Here is a 21,309-nt window from a genome sequence, read left to right on the forward strand (position 1 = left end):
GAAAGACTCTGTGAAGTCATTTGAAACATCTTCAGTTGCAGAATCTGTAGAAAAAATATAAATTATTTTAAAATGATCAAAAAACCAAGCTACAAAGGTTTAAATGATAAAATATCAGTTTAGTAAATAAAAAATGTAAGGTGAGGCAATATTTGAAATCCAGAGGAGTGTAGCTTAACACTAACTTAAAAAAAACAACTAAAGCTAATCCTAAAATAGAATTCCAGAGGTATTTCATTATTATTATTTATGGCCCCTGCAATAGGTAAATGATTGGCATCAACACTGGTTTTTAAGAACCATCATTATATATATATATATATATATATATATATTTTTTTTTTTTTTTTTTTTTTTTTTTTTTTTTTTGATATATTATAGTGTAATATAAGTGTCACCAGCAGAGGCCGCTTACACATCAGCAGCTTACGCCGCAACAGAAGAAGTCTAGTCCAGAAGTCTTTAGCCATAGACATGTGCGTATCGCAGCAACCCGACCCGCTCTATGAGGCGTTTACGTATTCATTCATGTCTGTCGATTCACCGATAGCTATTTTTGTCCCTACGTGGTTGCTGCTTATCTCTCTTATGAACCGCCAAACTGGACAAAATCTGGACGAAAATATGCGCTTCGTGCTTTCCGTCACCAACGCTGACACACGTTGAGCTAGCATGTCGGTGAACACACGGTCCTACCGAGGCAGACGGAGCTTACCGAAAAACATGTCGCAAAAGCATGCAAAGCAGGCAACTATATACGTTTTTTATACGCGCAAAATGTTGTTTTTGATGTAATATAGTGTAATTTACTCGCAGCACTACTTTCCTGCCAGTAGCAGCAGGAGTATCTCTGCTACTGTTACGTATGGCGAAAGTAGTACCTTGTACATGGCATGCCCTGACACACAGCAAAAATCCAGTCATCACCAAATTAAAGGTCAGGCTTGGCTGTCGGAAGGAAAATACTTCCCCTGGCTGTATAAGACCGACATTGGTAAGTGAATACATACAAAATAGTTAAGTAGAAGGAGAGAAAGATTGAAAGGTGAAGAGAGACAGAAACATAAAAGACGAGACAAAAGGAGAGCTAGAAGGATGGAGAAAGAACAACAAAAAAAAACGTAGAAATAAAGAAATACAGTACTTACGATGAATAAAGAATGTTTCAGATTTTTCCTTATGAGTGTAGACATGTTCAAGTACTTCAATGATTTAGAAATATTTTGTTTGTATTAATGGCTGTTACATATGGTTGCAACTGATTGGTCCAAAAGTCAAAAACCAATTTTGAACAAAGCATCATGGTTAGAGGAATGAGGATAGGCCTTATATTGTCTGGGATTTCACACACCAGGAGGGTTTCCTTTGCATCAGGGAGATTTAAAGTAATCTTGATGGTGGGCTACTAAGAAAGGCCACAGATATTGGCAAACCTTACCTGTAGACTATGCCATCCTCCTGGAGCTACACCTGAGGAAGAGGAGGATAGCTTGCCAGCAAAAATGATGCACTTCTAATGACAATATTCTTGTGGTTGCTAAGGAAAATGTATGTTTATTTTGAAGCAAAAAAAAAAAAAAAGCAGACTGAGTTTGCACTGCATGAGAAGACTAAATTTAATTTACCACCATTCAGCAGCCAGAAATGATGAGCATAAGTAAGGCAGTAACAACAGCATCTGTTGTTGGGGGCGTTGTTTCCCTCTGTGAAAGACGGATACCAGCCACATTGTGCTGCACATTAATTCAGTCGCTGTTTATATCTGCTGGTGGATCTGAGCCGCTTTGACTGTAGGAGGAGATGGAGACAGATTACATCATTCCCTCGCCCAGCTCCTTATCACAGCAGCTGCACTTATCTACCCCGAGTAGAACAATGTTATTAGAAGCTGGAGAGAGCAGCAGCAAGAGAGCCAAATGAATAGAGATGGAGTGATGGAAAACTGGGAGGTTAATTGATAAAAGTTCAGAGTCGGAGTTATGAGTCTTGGACTAGGGGTTAGAGAATAAAGTAGAAGTCTCTTGAGAAAATCAGCAGTAGATTTAATATAAACCATTGAGAACGAGGAGTGATATATAAAGGATGTGAATATTAGTTTTGGCAATTGTGTTTGTAAGCTACTGTGTCAGGGAATTAATCAAATTTCTTGTACAACAGATGCTCTTCCTCTAAGAATTATTGATTCATTTCATAAAACTGCAGGAGTTGGGTTTCAGAGGGATATCGTGACTAATTGCTCAAGATTCTTCCTCACCATGTGACAAGTAAACAAAACCTCTGCGGCTTCTACGTTTAGAGCATATCTGCACTAGTGCACATGAGGCCGTTGTATAGTTAATTACTTTCCACTTGTCCAGCTGAAGCTTGTCATCGTTCCTGACATTAGGTTTTTTTATTATTGTTTTTTTATTTGGGGGGGTAAGCTCTGTGAACAGCGGGGCATCGGTTCTAGCTCCGGGTTTTCCGAAGCGAGAACAAAAACAGATGAGAAGCTGCAGAAGAGACTGCATTAAATATTTGGGGACCTGGAAATTGTATGTGTGTGTTTTGCCGTTTCTGCTGACAAGTTATCCCCCCCCAAAAAAAAAAAAAAAGATAATTCATATTACCAGCTGTCAGTTGTAGCTCATTGGTGACGCATTAACACAGAGAGGTAAGAAAACACCTTTAAATACAGACACTTATATGGTTTGTCCCTACATATCAGTGCAGTGCAGCTGAATCCCCCTCCTGCCTCCACTGTTGACTGCTTCTTCTCACACAACTCTGCATATTAAAGCTGGGCCTCAGCTCCTGTTACTCCACTGCAGATTAAATGTCTTGGCAGACAGACCATGAAAAAAAGGAACGTTTAAGCTTCACAATGATAGGATGCACTATGTGAATTGCATTAGAATTCAGATTTATTTTGAAAATTGCTGAGAAATATCTGCTTGAATTTTGTTTTTAAAAAAAAGTCTTTTGCGCTTCCTTTTTTGACAATAACCAGACCCTAATGTTTCTAAGTACTCTTTTGTTTGTGCTTTCATTATTAAGAGTGTGTCTGCGTGTGCATGTTAGTGATTGTTCATATCGGAAACCTGACAGTGATAATAGCGTTCATAAATTACCAGGAGGTCCCTGCAGAGCCTGATAGCTGGTTAATCAGCTGTTATGCTCCTTCAGGGGGCCTGTGAGCACTTAGATATGATTATTTCAGTAAGATGTGTGTGTACCTCTTTGTGTTTGTCTAAAAATGTAACATGTCTTTGATGCCTTTTAATACCTGCAACATGTTTTACAGTATGTACCTGTTTTTTTTCTCTTTTTTTGCATTGAGATGTTTCAGTCACTTGCCCTAGTGTTAAATTGTTCTCTGATGTATTTTCACACAGTGGCTTTCCTGATTTTTGTCAGAGCAAAAGATGGTCTCCTCAGTTCATTCTCCAAGTATTTCTGAAGCAGCGCAGTTGTACTAATCATCTCCAGCGATGAAAATCTAATTTAATTATTCTACAGATTCAATTAGTCATCGGATCCCTCAGTAGGGTTGGGCATCAAGTCTCAACAATTTATTGGAACTGGAACTAACATTTCAATTCCTAGTTTTGACTGAAGAAGGTGCCAAATCTAATGTTTATATCCAAGTAAGTACGTGTGATATTTCATAATGATGTTCATAAAAGATAAAAAGCAAATTGGATGAAAATTAGTCGAGACGTTGAGAAAATTTTGCGCAAAAAAGTGCACACTGACGATATTGTCACAAGATCATGCAGGAAGCTTAAAAAAAAAAAGAAAGCACAGCAAATAGCCATGGTCTTAGGTGGAGCATTGATTGTACCTTCTGTAGAAAGGTCTGTTTGGATGTGTAGATGGAACCAGGAATGGTTGGATTGGTATGGGATTTATTTTACTGACACAAACTTCTTTCACAGTTTTCAGAATTATAATTCGCAGACATTGTTTATGTCTGGATTTACCACTTCTGGATTTTTATGAAGAGCAAAGGGCCACAGAGGGCCTCAAAAGATCTGAACCAGGCTCTGAAAAGTCAGAATGTTAACGACCTGAGACCACTTTTTTTTTTTTTTTTCATAGTGTGTAAAACACTCTGTCGAATCCGATGATGATGATATGAATAAGTCCTGGGTCTGGCAGTGGGACCAGTATTGTGTGTGTTTGGCTGAGCTCCATAGAAATGGACACATGCACACAGTGCCTGCTCCACTGGGTGTTTGACTCTGAATACTCACGGGTCACATTACAAACAGAGAACAGAAAGCATGCGCTGTACGAGCAATGTTTCTAAAATTCAATCTGCACTTTGGACACAGTGATAATTCTGCTGTTAGTTCTCGTGCCTCTGCAGCGAGCTAATGAGCAGCGAGTCTAAAAAGCAGACAAAGATTCCCAACAGCACAGCTCAGCTGGCGGCTGGCGACGTGCCCCATCAACTGATTTTACTTTCACTTTGATTTAGTTTTCATCTCGGAAATGAAATCCTAATGTGAACATGCAAGGGTTGTTGTGTAGCTTTCAATGTTTTGTTTGTTTGTTCAGCAGATCAGTTCTATTGATGAGAAAAACAATCAACGATGTATTTTTCGTACAGTTCATGAAGACACTGCAATGACTTTTTTAATGTGTATCAGGTTGCAACAACAAACAATAGCGCAAATGAATGATGACAATTTTTTTTTTTCAGTCACAAATCAAAGAGCAAACTTAAAAATACTCCTACTAAAATAAAACTGCGTGGCTGAGGACACGCAGACTACAGATTCATCTTTATTAGAGCAGTGATTAGGAAATGAGGCCTGGGGGTGTTATTGGTTGAACTGCTGCTGTTCTCTGATGTCGTTCACTTTGTCTCCTTCAAATCAGGACATATACTCCTTTCATCTTCTATTCTAAATCATATCTGCTTCTTGTGTCCCATGTCTAAGTAATACACAAATCAAATTAAAGCGATTGAAGCTGACATCAGATCAGATAAACAGCAGCTTTTAGATTTACTGAGAGATTTGTGGGAGGCCCATTTATCTTGGGAGGCATCTGCTGGTTTGGAGATGCTGCAGACAGTTGTAGCAGAAAAGTATGGGGTTTGTATTGTTAGCATAGAGTAGATAGTTATAATTTAAATATTAGTACAGTAGCAGTGTGTATTTAAGGCTTGGAGAAAGTGCGTCTGACATGTCGTGACCATATAATTAAGGAATAAGGAACAACTTGGTTGCCTCTGTTCCAAAATGGCAAGGTTTTGAAATTGTCCATCATTCTTCTTTTTTATGTCACAAAACGTGTGTGTGTGTGTGTGTGTGTGTGTGTGAACTTTTTATACCAACTCTAAATGTTCCACACGCAGCCAGCGAAGGGAAAAATATCTTATTTCAAACAACAACCAAGGGCAGCAACCGAGAGACGCTCAGACAAAGAAGCAACAGAGTGTGAATGATTCTCTTAACATGGCAACTGGTAATTATAAAGTTTCAGTGAAGCACAACTTTTAGCTCTGGGATTTCCTTTTTTAAAACGTCTTTATTTTTGGATACGTTTTTTTTCTCACAATGCTTGATTACATTTATTTACTTTTTTTTTTTGAGGTGGTGGGGTAAATTAAGAAAAATGATATAATAGAAAATGGTACCACTGATAATTATGTTACGATGGTTTTAATTAATGAAGACATTGTGTTTCAAAGGAAATACTAAGTGTAACATAAACTTTTCAATCGCCTGGCAAAATTGCAAATAAAAATGATCTCACATCTATGACAGCACGCTGTCCCAGCACTTAGTCATTTCTCCTTGTGGAAATGTCAGAATTTGTCTTGTTCTTTCACCACATTGCTTTGCCATTTGTGAACAGCAAGAACCTACTTTTGCTTTGTTGTACAGTGGAGCCATATTTCCCATTTATGTCAGACTTTCCATGCTAAAGGTAATTGTGGCTGCCAGCAAGCTTTTGCTTTTAATTCAGCAGAACAACTGGAGCAGCTTGCAGCTTTTACTCCACTACAGTCAGATAAAAGCATGCTTGAACTGCATCCTGTTGACGGTGTTTGCTCTGTCCACCATGGGAGGTGTTTCATTATGTAACACTTGATTGGAAATATAATGCGTAGGCTAATATGGTCATAAATGAATTTTACAATAGTTCAACAGATGTCTTTTCTTTGCTGTGGTATTATTACGCAGTGCTCTTGCTGTGAGTATCTCCTGAGTAAAAAGACAAGTGGCTGTTTATTTTTATTTTTAGTATGGGCCATATTAGCAGTTTCGTAGGGCAGTAGAAAGTGGCTTATTGACGTCAGCACAAATTAATAAGATATAGCTTATCTGTAAGTTGCACCCTGAACACATATTCTAATGTTTTTCTGCATCTGTAATCAAATGGGACTTGGCTCCCTTGTGTGGTAAGTAGGTGGAATTTGGAGGCTAGGCAGCATGCTTCGTGGAAGACTGCATGGTATACGTTCCTCTGCAGATACATCAATCCTTGCAGACTATTGGGGGGGGGGTTTGTGCCTATATCCTGCAGTTATTTGGGCGAGAAATTAGTCGGCATATTCAACTGACTGAACAGTGACCAGCACCAGGAGAGAACCCCACACACACACACATTTGTTAAAACTGTCAGCGATAATCTAAGAAGGAAATCTAGCTCCTCTTCCTCCTCTCACTTGTTCTACTGCCAACTGAGGAGATACGCAGCCGGGTCACAAACAATCAGTCACGGTCTTAGCACTGTCAATCACCCTCATGTACAAATGCTCACCCAACTTCCCCTGAATCCCCTGACTTGGTTTTTGAACCATTTTGCTTTTGTCTTTTTGCAGCATATAGGAATCCTAAAGAGAAAGACTATAAATCCTTATTCACAGAACAGATTAAACACATAAATTTAAGGGAATGAAATGGATTATTCCAAGAAAAATGGGAAGTTAAAGAACAGCATTCATAATTCTCTAACATTAACATGTTTGATTTGTTTGCAACATAAAGCTTTTACGATCATTTCTTATTTCTGATCATTTTTGGGTTTTCAAGTTTTCTGTTTGTTATGAAGTATAAGAGCCCATATTTTCTCTCCAACAGATCAATATTTATCACCAAAGAGAGCAGGACATTTGGACTCTTTTTTTTATACTTCAGATTGTTTTTTTCTGTCTCGCTTGTTTAGGTGGCTTCCCAACTGCTTCTCCTCAGCGGGATGATACTATATATAAACCGCTGCCAGCTGACTTTTTGTCCATTTTCACCTCAGTTGGTATTGAGTGTTGGAGCTCCCACATAAAACTGTCACCTGGCAGATTTCTGTCTCCCATAAGAGGGCCGGTACTTTTCTACATGTTAATTAAGATAAAGAATAGACCCCCTTTCTTTGACCGAAACAAAACCATGCTGACCGATTGAGGAGAGGTGCGGCAGAGGTTGTGTACGTGTGCGGTTACATATCAGACATCTGTGGTGAAGGCTAATGGAAAACAATTCGCGCTGAAAATAAGATTTGACAGGAGACAAGAAACTGCAAACGCCTGCCTCGATTGTCATTCCTCCCTCGTTCTCCTCTCACTTGCTTCAAACCATTATCATTCGGTCTTTCAGCTTCTGTCATTTTCTCTCGGTATTTTTTCTTTGAAGACCAGAAGCGGATATTGAGGCAAGTTGGAGGCAACAATGACGGGAGGTTTAATAATATCCACCATTGAGTTATTTATAAGTTTTAGAGTTCATCCTTACAACAATTTAATTAGCTGTGAAAACTGAGCCTTCAGTGCAAATTACTTATGAAAATTTCTTGGAGCCTACCATTACTTCCTTTTTTTTTTTTTTTCTAAAACACTGTCAGCCATCTGCCTTCTTTTAATTGTGATGGGCAGCAAGAAGTATTAGAAAATTTACCTCACTTGCCATCTCAAAGGCACTTAATTTCAAAGAAAACACAATCCTTTATCAAGAAACAACTGACTACAGCACTTTGAATTGCCTTGTTGCTGAAAATGTGCTATATAAATAAAATTACCTTACCTTACAGAGATTTAAAAAGTTGATTCAAATACAAAAAAACTTCTGTTTTTCAAAACAGATTTTAAACTCATCACTCCTTTCTGGCAGCCAGAGCTTTCAGAAGAAACCATCACCAGGAAGTAATCATAGGCAGACCTTTGGCCATGACAGGAGCTCCTTCATGTTAAGCGAAGGTGAGTTTCAATTTTGCAAATTGAAAGGAGTTTTTTTCTCTCTCTGTCTCTCTCTCATGTCAGAAAGTTTGATTTAAAGATGAGCCACACTGGTGGAGCTCCTCAATTTTCTCCTGATGGCTTACCTGACTTCTTTAGATTTACCAACGATGTCACACAAGGAAGCAGGTGTGAATTCATTAACTCAAACATTGCAAGTTGTCGTATCATAAGCTTAAAATGTCAAGACATCATCATCTGTACTTTCCCAAATTGGTGTTGGAAATCTTAGTGTATGTGCTGTAGGGAGATTTCTGATAAAAAAAATTGAAATTTAATGAGTAGAAAAAATTAGATAATCCTGAGAGACAAAACTTAGTCAGGTTGCTTGTCAAACACTGATAAATCTACGAATGTATTTTTATAGTGTGTGCAAAAATTTGCTTTTAACTGTATACTTAGGAGGTTCTGTGCTAGAGCTGAGGATGCTTTACCAGTGTTGATGTGGGAGCTGGAAGAAATGGGATTAAAATTAAAAACAGACTATCTCACATGGGTGTGTGCTGAAACTAAACGACAAGAAAATAAAATCTGCATGACAAATGGGAGGAATGCCTCAAACAAGACCTAAGATATTATCAGCTTGCAAGAATTAAGTGCCAATGAGCTAAAGGAGTAGAGAAAGAGCTTGTATAAATTGCATTATCTGTGGCATCTTATTTGTCAAAATTAAAACTTTTCCTCATTTTGTTACTTTTACAAGGGACGATTCGGGGAGTAAAGTAAGAAAACTGGAGTCGTGTTTGACTCACCTGGCTCCTGGCAGTGACAGTAACCTACATGTACACACAAACTGTTATTTGCACTCTATATTGATTTATACTGAACGCAGTAGCCAAGCAATTATAACACCAGACATCGACACTGTAGGACGTCAAACGTCTGACATTTAAAACAAGAAAAGCTTTCTCCCTGGAAGCATCGGAGCATGAACTGTCCTTCATCTGAAACCAAGTTCAAAATATATCAACTTGACAACTCAAAACATAATAAATGAACAACAAGCCTTTGCACACACACACACACCCTTAGTTAATTAATTTATATATTTATGGTATAATGAACTTATTTTAATTTAAAGCTTGAAGTGTTTTTAATGACTTCCAAGGTAACTCATTTTAACTACATAAAAGACAAAGCTGCAAAGTGTCAGTCCATATACTGACCACCGATGGCTTGACAGATTGTCCGATGAGTCATTTAAAATTCTCCGAATGTTGGAAAAAGTCCACAAATGACTCCTGATGGGAAAATAAAGGAGAATATGTAATGCTTCTCTCTTCTCCTATAACCAATACCCTTAATAAATAATTTAAACAGTAATAGACAAGATTCAAACTTTAATTAACTTGACTTGCCCCTGCCAAGCTGGGAAATTGAAATTCTTTAGCTCCCGTCTTCTTTTGTCTTCTCCCAGGCTAGCCCACACTTTCATATAATGTTCTGGTTTTATCAAACATGAAAATGTTTGATAAACGATAGACTAATAGACTGCCTCTCGATTTACATCCACTTCCCCTACCACCACAAAACATGGCATAAAAAGTCGCTAGGAAAATTAAAAGCCTAATTTTTGCAGAACAAACCTGGTTGTTAACTTTATTGCTTAGTCGTAGCAATAATCACCCAACAAGCAAAGTGACAATCTCACTTTGCTTGTTGGAGCTTTTTTCAATAAGCAGTGTAAGCTACTGTAAATTTGTCCAGCAGGTAATCCAAAATCACAAGAGGATATAATGAACCAGGACTTGCCCCTTACATCTGTTTACTTGAACAAAAAGTACCCACAATCTGTACAATCTCTGGCAAACACCAAGGACAGCAGCGTGCGTCACTTACTGTTTATTCTTTGAGCAGCTTTCTGAAGACTGTTGACACAGCCCCAATCAGTCTCCCCTTTCATTTTTAAAAGGTACATAAACTTGCCTCAAAAAATTCTAAACATTTATATTAAAATTGTTTTTAGTTGTTAAAGTTAAGAAGCTACTGCCCTCTTGTAGCAGATTATGTTGATGGAGTAATCGATTGTAGCAATATTGCTGTTTGTTCAATATACAACAGATTGTATCCTGGATCACCAGTTGTTTCCCATTGGTTTAGCTCCATCTGCTGATCAGGTAATCTTAGGATAAAGGGAAACTGTAGTATAGAAAATTATGGAGTAAGAAGCTAAAATGCTGCCAAGTTGTTTTGCACAAAGACAAAAACTTTATTAATACAAAGAGCTATTAGGCAGAGACATTGAGTTTCAAGATTTGTGGAAATCTTTAGATGATGCTCATTTTGTTCATTTTAATTGTATACATTACTTCTTGCCTCAATTCGATGAGTAACTGAACAATATATGACCATATCTGGAAGCGCTGTTTGTACTGTCATTTTCTTTTTCAACAGCAATCGCAATAAATATTCCTGATTTGTGTAAGGCTTACACACAAATTAAGATCTTAGCCTACCTTCCCTCCCTCCAGTTTTCAGGCTTGTATTGATCAGGGCGGTTTTAAGGAATTTATTTTTTATCAGCATTATTTAATCAATAGAATGTCTCACTCTTTTATGTGATCTTTTGCTTGATTTGCTGCTTTGACATCTTTACCCACTGACTCTTACTTTTAGCTTAATTCATGGTCTGTATTCTTTCTGCCTTCCTGGAGCCCTTCTTCTCCTGCAACAGAAAACTCCTCCAGATCACAGTGTGTTTTCTTTTCCAACAAATTAGCCTCACATTCCTAGTTTGTTATTTTCACTTTCTTCCTCTCCCACACAAGCTTTATAGGCCTGTGCTCTGTCTGATATCAAACAAGCAAGACCTTTGCAGGGGGAATTTCAATCACGTATAACAAAACATCCTGCCTTTGAGCAACACTGTCAAAACTTCTTATGGATAACAGCATTGGGAGAGGTTTGGCTAGTTTATGGATTAGGACCTGAGCCTAATTACTTGCACAAGCCGTTTCCTGTTTGGCAGCAGTGATGGAATACAAACTCCTCGTTTTTTATGGCCTCTTCAAATAAAGACGGAGAATTGAAAAATGGGTGAAACCACCAAATGTAATTTAGGTATTTTTTGCATTATGTAAATCACATGTGTTTTGTGGTTGATTTTAAAGGGTGTGTATCCTGATGTTTGATCCTTTCTGTTCTGTTCTGTGTTGTTGCACAGAGTACTTAAATGCATTTTCATGTCAAAAAAATCAGGAAATGTGTAGAAAAGTGTGGACGTAAAAAGTGAACAAAAGCCAGCCACTTTTCCATCACTCTTCTGCAGCTTGCAGTATTAATTTGAGCTTATAAAGAGAAAATTCACACTGCCATGTGTGAGGCGAGGAGGACAAAGGAAAAATGTTTTCTAAAAAAGGACCTAGCAAATACTCTGTATTGAGCCGAATCTGCTTGTTACTCACAACATCAAACAAGCACAATTTTATAAAAAAAAATAAAATTCTGGCTACAATCAGGAGCTGCTCCAATTCTGACTGGCATTATTACTTTGAAGCTTGTGGGCATTATTCCTCCAACTTCTTCTAGCATCTGCATCACTGAATACCTTATATCCAAGCCATCCACCGATTACATAAGCTTTATTTTTTCCACACAAGGGTTTAACTGCAGTAAAAAAACAAAACAATACTCAAAAGACGTGCTCTGTTCTGCAGTTTTCTTAGGCAATAAACAAGTTGTTCCTAGAGCTAACTATCATGGGTAAACATGCAGGGAAGAACATATGGGGAGCAGTTACAGGTATTCAACAAAGAGGCCGCCAGCAGATACCTTGTACCAACAGACATGTAAAAATTAAAAGCCACGATAGAGGAACTCATTTTCTTACCTTATTACCCATATGCTCAGCCCCCCCTCCCCAGCCGTAGCCTTGGAGGTTTGACTGTTGACTTCCAGCTCAAGCTCTGGGTGTAGTTGTCATGGCATCCACTGCATCATGTTATTTCCCCTCAGCCTTTGGTTGTTCCTGTCCTTAAACCCAAGATTCCAGTTGTTAAATAATACTGGAGCAAAAAATGTTTTGAACAAACACTGTTTTTGGGATGCTGAGGAGAGAAATCTGTTCTCCTCACCTGTTTCCCCCAGAGTTAACCGTCCGTCATTCGTTATGCAGGTGATCTCTGCGGCAAATCTCTTCATAACATCGACCCGACTTCTCCCTGCAGAAATGAAAGTGCTTCTTGTTTTGAAGGATGCGGGTCAAATGTGTGTTTTTAAAATATTTATGTGCTTTGGAATACAATGGAAATGTTGATTGTGATTTATTTATACTTCACACATATTTTCAAACTGTTCAGGTTTTCCCACTCTAAAATACAATATCTGCTGCTCAATCTCTTTTTTTTTTGCTGAAGCAGCAGATATCCAGTTCAATAGCTGATAGAGACAGCCTGCAGTTTCTATGGCGAAATCTAAACAATGGATAGGTGTGAAAACTATTTGTTTCTCAAATAGTGGTTGCAATTAAATGATCTCAGGCTGATACCTTTCAGACACCTTATGGCCAATAAATCATGCTAAATCTATCATAATCCATATTTCAAGTGTGTCTTTAATGCATGTGACTGAACTTCAGCATTTTCATTTTAATTGAGTGTCTGAATGACTGTCCCCCTATGAGTTGGTAGAAGAGTAATTTAATGTTAAATTGAGAGAAAGACTGAGCTCATATTGAATTGGGAGTGTTGGTGCCTTCACACTGGGGTCAAATTTTGTGCAGAACTTGGTGGTGCTTTTGCAAAATTGGAACTTGTAATGAACATCTCCCCTCTTTCTTATCCTGGTTCTTTAAAGACATCTGATCATTTGTTTCTGATTTGAAACACTACCTTTTGATTAAGCAAGTGCATTTACACGATGAATAGACCTTTACAAAAATGTTTGATGCTGCTAGAATTTTCAGAAAAGGACTGATGTGACCGATATAAATCTACTGATGCATGCACAATTTTATCATCATCGTCATGCATTTATTTGATGACAGCACTTGCTGACGTTGCATACACTTGACTGATGCCAGCAAACCCAAGGAGGATGATGTCACACGGAAACGCAACAAGCCAACTGTGTCATTCATGAGGCGTCCGGATAGAGAAATGAGTTTGGATACTTTATATTAAATAAAACCTTCAGCACAGAGAAGAACCTCTTTGCTATCTAATCATAACACATATATCATCAGAGGCTTTTTAAATTACATTTCTTTATGATTGCACTTTATCAAACTGAAATGCTGGGGAGAAATCTCTTTTTAACTTTAGCAGCCAGAGACACCCGATGATTTTTCAATAATAACAACCATGAGCCCATATCAGACTACAGGAGGTTTTTTTCTTCAGACATTATATATTATCTAAATTGGATTCATATTTAAAATTAAACTTACTGTAAGAACTAAAAATTTTTTTAGCAATCTAACTTTCCACTTTGATACATTTTCCAGATGATGGCCTTGGCCTGATGAAAAATAAAATTATGGTGTTAGATGGGATGTAATGTATTTTCAAGTTATTTAATTGCTCTGCATTACTAAAAGTATGTCAGAATAAATATATTCAGGAGTGAATAAAAGGTGTGTTCAGGCTGATATGCATCACAAATGAAGTTGAAGATTTTTGTGCAGCACTCTGGCCGACTGCAGTAGTACTTATATGTGTATATAAATAGTTTTTTAAGTTTTAAACAAAGGACCGGACAGTTGACACATTTATTATTAATTAGGTTTTTTGTTTGCTAGGAATCGCGTGTTAAGATTAAATCTGTCAAACTACATGACAGCACAGATTCATGGAGTTGTGATGCCTATCCTTTGTTGAGAAATTGCTTGCATAAGAAGCAGAAATGAGCTTTTTGTTGGTTTGAGTTGCCTGTCATTTGTCTGATTTATTTCTCCATTAAAACCCTTCTGCAGCTCGCTGTCCAGCTGTCATGGTAATGCTCTCACATCTACCAAAGCCTTGCGTCGCTGCCACGTCTTTGGTTGGCTCTGTGAAAAGAGAAATCTATAGCCCGCCACTTTATTCTCCCTGGACCTCTTTCAATTTGCAGCATGGATTTCCCATGGCTGTCAAAAGTGGTTGAGACTGAGATGAAGGGGTTTGGCAGAGAAATCGGATGTGTAACAAGCCACATGTGAGGCTATTGTGGGTTCAGCACGGTGCTGAAAGCGTGGAGTCATTCACAGTTCAGAGGGAAGCAGCGTGCGGCTGTAGGTTGGCTGTGTGGGGACACAACAAAACTGAGGGTCCTCGAAACACCCAAATAACTCTGTTCAGTCTCCTGCGACTGCTGTAATGATGGTACTTTGTTCTGTTAATATGAAAAGCAACAGGTGGTAAATTTCACCGAGTGTAGTAGATTAGGATCACTGCTGATATTCAAAATGCAACTATTAGGTGTCAGTTTCAACAGTTCTGTTTATGTCTGCGAGGGCTTTTATCTGGGTTTCCTGAGGGATTTGAACATCATCACTTGTGTTGCTTATGTCTGCTGGCATTTACCAAAGAGGCACACACTGAATGTTTTTTTTTTTTTAAATGATTTGTGATTGTTTAGTGGTAGAGCCGTCTTCTTTGCACCACAGAGTGGTGGCACCCAGTCCTCCAGCTGAGGGAGCAGCCTGGGACCCACCGCCAGTGTTGATCCTCCCAGTAAAGGCCACTGGTGGGGATAATTGATGGCAGGTTTCAATGTTCTGCTTCACGTGTGGCAATGAAGCTGCATTTCCCCCACTTTACACGGGCTGGTAGTTGCAAGTTTGTCACAAGTCCCAAGCTGCACTTTTAAATTGCAAGCACAGAGGTGAAAGTATGAATCCAATTATAACTTTTTTTTTTCCAATAACAGTATCTCTGCAAAACTTATGCATTCCAAAAAAAAAGTTTGTGATTTTGGTTACATAGAGTTTGGCAACAGTAATATACTGTGTGTCTATTAAAACATTTTGAGTGGGTTAGCAGCTGGGGCTAATAATAATAATAGTGATGGCACATAATAGCCAAAAGGCAGAGTTCCAAATGTTTTATTTAATTATATTGCTATAGTAGAACTTGAAGTTTATCAATTTGATATGCGACACCAATATTTTTTATACCTCATCAGTATTAGTGTCCATGGCTTTAGAGAAATATAACCACAGATTAGGGTGTACTGATTTATCAGTGCCAATTTCCTTAATTTTGGGAGATTGGTGGCCGATTCTACCGTCCGATCTTATCGATCTCAAGAAGGTTTAAAAGTCAACAACTGTCTTTTTCTGCTCTCCCATCAGAGAGGTTTGACTGATAGACTGGTCCACCAGATCCTGTCATTTTTAGGCAATCTTAAAGTGTCTAAGTAAAAAACTTAGCCAAGCCAGTTTTGATTAAATGTAAAGTAATCTACACAGTGACTGATTTACCAAAGGATTGAAACGGTATTGACCTATTTGTCCCATCTTTTCCTTATATTTGTTTGTCTTTTACCAAAATTACTTTTCCTCAAAATCCCTGTTTGAAGTGAATGAATAAACAGAATGTTTAAAAAAATCAGTAATTCAATATCCTTTATTCTTAGCATATTACTGATCAAGTTTATCTGCTCCCTGTAGATGGTTTAATGCCGTGGATATCGTGTCTGCAGGCTAATTTGAATGCTTCAAAAGACCTAGAGCTCTGTGTGTTTCAGTGCTATAAATAATAACTAGCAATGATTACTCAGTCTGTCATGAATTTTAACTGTTTAATTATCTCAAAACATTTTCCTGTATCACCTCTGGCTCTGTAATAACAAACAAAATGGACCAAGATCATATTTTTCCTCCCCACAGTGTTTATTTGCATAAATTTGGATTATTTTCTGCGTGGCATGAAACTGTGTTTTGTGAGCGGCACAGGCACCTGTGCATTTAATGAAAACAAGTTCGGCAGAAAATCTTGTCGTAACCTCTGTCAAAAGTCATTCATCAAAATCTAGCAAGCAGAGACGCTGTGAACACCCAATATATTTCATGGTCTCTATTGCTTTCTGCTACTAAAATATGAACATTTCCTAATACTGGTTTTTGCCTGCTATAAAATCCCATCTGTGAAAATGAAACTATAAACCCACGAGTATAGCACTAAATGTGTAGCCTTTAGAGAAATCTGGTTCCTACAGATGTAATAAATATAAGATCAAGAGATGAATAAACTAACAGTGAAGTCACACGGCCTCTAGGCGTTAGGTACCTTCACTGTTAACATTTTTTTGGAATTTGAGCTAGTTTTTCTGCAGTTGTGTATTACCCAAAAATATGAAAAACAGAGACTATCAACATAACTTAAAATGGGATTCAGGAACAAAAAGTTCATAAATAGTACAATGGTCAATTTGCTGAATAGAAATAGTAAAATAATTAAAATGTGAAAGTCCAGCATGTTAAAAAATTAAGTAATAAATAAAATCTGAACATCATTCAGCAGATGGACTCAGAGAAGAAGAGCAGATGAATTAATGTAGGTCCGTAACGGTGAGTAAACAAGGAGAACTTTTTGGATGATTTTTACACTTCTGCTGCACCAAATAACTTCAAAAATGTATTTCTCAGAGGCTTCAGACCAACTTTTGTTTTCCATTTCCGGTGAAGCACAACGACGTTATGCCCTGCAGTCTCTTGACAAGCTTAAATGAAAAGAACAGAGATTGACAACTGTGCTGAAGCCGGGGGATTGCAGCTTTCTTTGTTCAGCCAAAACCACAAACAAGACCAGTCTTAATGATCTGTCAGTGGTTTCTGGTGGAGGTTCTGTCAAGATGCCAAACAATTGTAGAGGCAAAGCAACTGTCAAATGTGGAACCAGAACTTGGAAGGTTTATTCCAGAGTAAGTGATCGCTCGCATCAACACTCTGGCAATTCTGCTGTTCAGTGACACAAGAGAAAGGAAACCCCCCCTGACAACCTATCCAACAGACTGAACTGACTTAGCTGTCTGAGGGGTACGTCTGCTTGGTTTGTCACCAGGTGCTGCAGGCAGCTAGCTGATAACACAGATGGAATCGGCTGGAAGCAGTGCCTGTGCTGCACATGTGATGGTTATTATTGTTAAACTGTTTTCTGTAGGACTAAGCATTTTAGAAAACAGCTCCTTGAGTGGCTATTAAATGAGCAGCTTTTATCATGCCAAGAAAAAAAAAAAAAAGATGTTGTGTTTGAAGTTATTTGAAAGTGTCTTGTGATCTATTTATAAACAAACTAATGGGAATTTATAGCTCCAATAACATGTAATGTAGACTTTGATGAGTAATGGATCCTTGCAAGTGAGAGTTTTCATCTAAAAATGTTTTCATAATGGCAATTTCACGCCAGATCGCACTGGGCAGAAAAATGTTCTGCACAAGCTTGTTGTGTTTCTATTATCACCCAATCAGTGATTTCACAGCAGGAACTATACTTGTGACAGACAATAAATCCCCCCTACTGTGACGAAGTGATTGGACTGAGGCCAAATTTCAGACCCACACAGAGTCTTCACATTATCTAAAACCTGATCACCCGTTTGAATGATGAAACGAGGAATAATTATTTTCAACATTTCTCTAGACTAATATAAGCAGATTCCTAATAGCAGAGCAGTGATTATTTCCGTCAAATGTTGTCATGCCTTCCAAAATAAAATAAAAAAACCCTCTTGAACATTTCCATTTTGTTGCATTATAATCACAAACTCCTGTATATTTATATTAAGGTAAAACAACATAAAGCAGCACGTTTGTGAAGAGAAACATATTATGTAGAACAAGTTTTTGCTGCAAGTCTTTTTTTTTTCTTTTTTTGGACAATGTCAAAATGTAAAACGCACAAGTGGATTTAGGTCTGGACTTTAACTGGGCCATTTTCTTCCATAAATTATTCCGTTGTAGTTCTGGCAGTGTAAACTCTGCACTCTACACTGCCAGAACTGCAACTCTAATGAGTTTTTGTCTTCAACTGAATTTCATCTATCTTCTTTACAACTCTAGTCTGCTTTGGTGGTGAAAAGCATCGTCACAGCATAATGCTTCCATTGCACATCACTCTGAAAACACCAGACACTGAAACATGAAAATGGTGTTTTCAGAGTGATGTGCAGCTTTGACTTTCTGCCACACAAAACATGACGCCCAAAAAGTTCAATTTTGGTCTCTTCCACATGTTTGTTTTGTGCCTTGTCCTGTAAACATTGGCAAACTTCAACTTTACATTTTATGAACTTCTTTCCACAGTGGTCTTCCATTGGCCTTCTTTCCCTAAAAACCAGCCTTGTAGAGACCACAACTAATACTTTTATTGTCATCAGAAACTGCTTACAAATCAAAGTAGTCCAACACAAAACTAACATGATGAAAGAGCAGAAACCATGGATCATGACAGTAACTAATCAATAAAGTGTACGATTAAAAACTCACTGCTGTCGTCTTCTCAGCTTCATCTTCTAAAAATCAAGTGTTTTTAACGTTCAGAGAATGAGATCTGCGTAGTAGTCGGTGTACGATACGTTTTGAAATTTGTAACATAATGCTTTAATTGCAGTTACAGTAAAAAGTCCCTAAAATGGTTTTCAGAGACTGATGTATTACAGACTTGCCTCCCCACCATTTAAAGGTTTAAAATCAGGCAAATAATGCAAAATTGAAAAAAAAAAAAAAAAGTTTTCTTCCACAGCTTAATCACAGACAACTTTTTTTTTTTCTTTACCCAAAATACCAATAAAACACTCTGAGCTTTGTGGCTTTGATGTTAATATGTGAAGAATTTCTGGGGTATTTTAATTAGTTTATGTTTACAGTAGGCATGAATCTCCATATCACAACAATTACTAAGTATTTCATGTAAAGATTCTCGGGATAGATTAGCTACAGTTTTGCTTTTCATCTTATTTGTTATTCCAGCTTCTTCTGCTTTTACTGCTGCTGCTGCTGCTGATCAATCCCCATGCCTGGAGTCGATCTCCTGCAGAGGAATCGACTCACCTGCTGCTCATCTGCTTATCAGGTCTGCTGAGTGAAAGAAGTCGTGCATGATCCTCAGTTCTTTGCCTGACGTCTCGCAGTGGCAGCAGTAAGAGGGTATTTTGGCTTGAAGCTACGTTATGTTACTTTAATGCTGCTACCAAATGTTAACTTTTGGTTTCTGCAGAGTAGTTCTGAAATCTTCTGTTTATCTCCTCTGATCTATATGAGGAGCACACTGACTCAAATACTGACTTTACTGCTGCCTTCTGCTGAGTCTGTCAGTCTAATTTATGTTGGGTTTGTTATGACCAAAGTTAGAAAAGCAAAAGATTTAGTACGGATATAATCCATATGTGCAAATCAAACTTTCAGTCTGAAATGAACAAACTATGCAGCTCAGTTGTAAAATCTTTGTTTTATGCATAACCAAGAGAACAACAAAACTCCAATAAATTTAGATCTCTGTCTTGTAAAGCTTACTAGTGTTTTTCTCGAGTAGTATTCTCAATCTTTTCAGAATTAAGTGTTTCAGTTCATCATCAAAAGAACTTCAAAAATTGCCTCCTTGAACTGAAGTATATTTTTAATGTTTGTTCTTATTTTGTTTATTTTTTTCTCTTTATGTCTTTACTGTTTAAAAAACACCAGCCAACCTGTCCAAAAGACTAATTCTAACTATTTTCTCTTCCCTGACAGAAGTGATTTTAACTCGCCTCACTCCTTCCACAGACCATGGAGTCTGGCTCTTCCCAAAGTCCCTGAGCTGCTCGGGTTCAGTTGCATTTCTTAACATCCTGCTCAGTGTTTTGATTCATAGATTTTAAAACAACATTGAAGAAGTAAATATTTGCTTCATTATAAATTTACTCTGGAGTGTAGTTGGTTCAAAACATGTCTGCATTTAGGGCTTTCACATATGATTAAATTGAGTTTCATATTAATTATGTTTCAATGTCTGATATGGAGTTAAAATATAAAGGGACCTTCTTTTTCACAAACTACTAATACCTGCAACTGCAACTGAAAAGAGGTCACTAAGAGTATTCAGATTTATGAAAATCAACAGCAAAGTGGATTGTTTTCACGAAGCAGTTTCCCTTAGAGATCCTTAAAATGCTGCATTAAGAAGAGCACCTTTTTAACATAGCACTTGAAAATCATTAGACTAATCCCTGTTCAGACGTAAGATCAAAATATTGTCCACAGTATTAAAATTAGCTTTTAACTACATGCACACACTTGAGGGGTTAGTGGCGTAAGCCTAAATCAGGCCTGTTGTGCACTGGTTCTGCTTTTTTATATTGAATGTTTTAATTGGCAGGTATGATATTTCTGTTTGTGTGAACTTGGAGTCATAGTTTTCTTATCGTGAATATGTTCTCCTGCTTAAAGAAAGTTAAAGTCTTTAAAATATTAAATATCAAATGTTAAATCCTTCATTGACAAATTCTCCACTGCACTGATTTACAATAAAAGGAAGCTTTTATATTGTAAAATGAAAATGTGAGGCGTAATTGTTAGCACTTTGACCTCAGTAATAAGACGCAGTCCTTTGTGTATTGTGTTTTCATTTGTTTTCTGTGGATGTCACAGTTTTCTCAGACGACTCCAGTTTCACAGTGTAGTGTAAAAACAATCATTAGTGCTGGAAGTGAGTAAGGGAGCTGACTGGGGGCTATAGTTTCGTGTTGCTGATGGACACAGCAGTGTAATGCAGCAGGATGTTTTCGCTCGGAGTAAACAGCAAACCAGAAAAGAACATGACATGTTTTCTTAAGCTGAGATGCTAACACTGTCATAGTTTTAGACATTTACTATGGATGTGAATGCCAGAGTCGCATTTTGCTGCAGGTAACCATGGCTTGTGTTTAAACCTTTACTCATCACTGTTTCTAAAATAAATAAAAAAATCATCTAAATATAAAGTGAGTTTTTCCTACCAACTGTGGTTTGAGTGTTGTGTTTAATTGATTTAATCAGTTTAGTGTTTTCACATTGTTTATATATTGCTCTAGGATTGCAATAGCTTTTCCTCAGTTTAGCATTTTGTGTTTCATAATATTTGATAATGTAGTTTGCCATTTTCCGTTGTTAGTGTGGACTGTTGCTTTAGATCTTGGCACTTTATTTTCAG

General features: G+C 37.6%; 1 long non-coding RNA gene across 2 annotated transcripts; it reads left to right on the forward strand.

Annotated features, from left to right (window-relative positions):
- The first annotated feature begins 353 nt into the window (after positions 1-353).
- LOC148157043 (uncharacterized) lies at positions 354-21,100 on the forward strand. Of its 2 annotated transcripts, none has more exons than XR_015764366.1 (4): positions 354-994; positions 8,071-8,185; positions 19,113-19,215; positions 19,872-21,100. It is a non-coding gene; the product is annotated as an uncharacterized LOC148157043 (long non-coding RNA). The 2 variants fall into 2 exon arrangements; XR_015764367.1 differs by having other exon boundaries at positions 355-994; positions 8,100-8,185.
- Positions 21,101-21,309: the final 209 nt, after the last annotated feature.

Source organism: Poecilia mexicana, unplaced genomic scaffold (genome assembly GCF_051168715.1).
Source record: "Poecilia mexicana isolate PSO_F unplaced genomic scaffold, ASM5116871v1 scaffold_10, whole genome shotgun sequence".
Lineage (NCBI taxonomy): Eukaryota > Metazoa > Chordata > Actinopteri > Cyprinodontiformes > Poeciliidae > Poecilia > Poecilia mexicana.